Here is a 530-nt window from a genome sequence, read left to right on the forward strand (position 1 = left end):
CTCACCAGATGCAATTTTACTGTAAAAAACCTCCTTTTTGGATACTACTTCTTCTCCTCTCCCCCCTCCCTACCTGCCAGAGTGCTGTATTTTACTGTATATAACCCCCCCGCCCCCTCCTTTTAGCCCCACTATTTAAAAAGCTGCGGCACCAACAGACTCCTGGGTTGGTTTTTTTTTTTTGGGATGGGGCTCAGCCCCCGCTGCCCACGTTGGCACCCTTGAGATGGTGTCGGATGCGTTTCTGTCGGCACAAATAACTCTTTTTTTTTTTCCCAAGTCAGGGATTCTTGAGTGAAATGACACAAACAGCAAATAAAAGCCCCACCTCGTGCTGTTGCTTGAAGGGAGCAAAGAGGTTTCCAAGGGGCCGGGTGGCCCCCCCTCCCCGTCCGCAAGGACCGAGTTGTTTCTTTTACCGCTTACTATGCAATGTCGAGCTTGGAACTTGGGCTTTGACTTGAGGATAGAGAGGAGCCATGTCCCGCTTCAGTGGTTAGGGACTGAGCACCCCCCCAAAAACCTCCCCT

This window comes from Calidris pugnax, unplaced genomic scaffold (assembly GCF_001431845.1).
Source record: "Calidris pugnax isolate Ruff unplaced genomic scaffold, ASM143184v1 scaffold72, whole genome shotgun sequence".
NCBI classification, from domain to species: domain Eukaryota; kingdom Metazoa; phylum Chordata; class Aves; order Charadriiformes; family Scolopacidae; genus Calidris; species Calidris pugnax.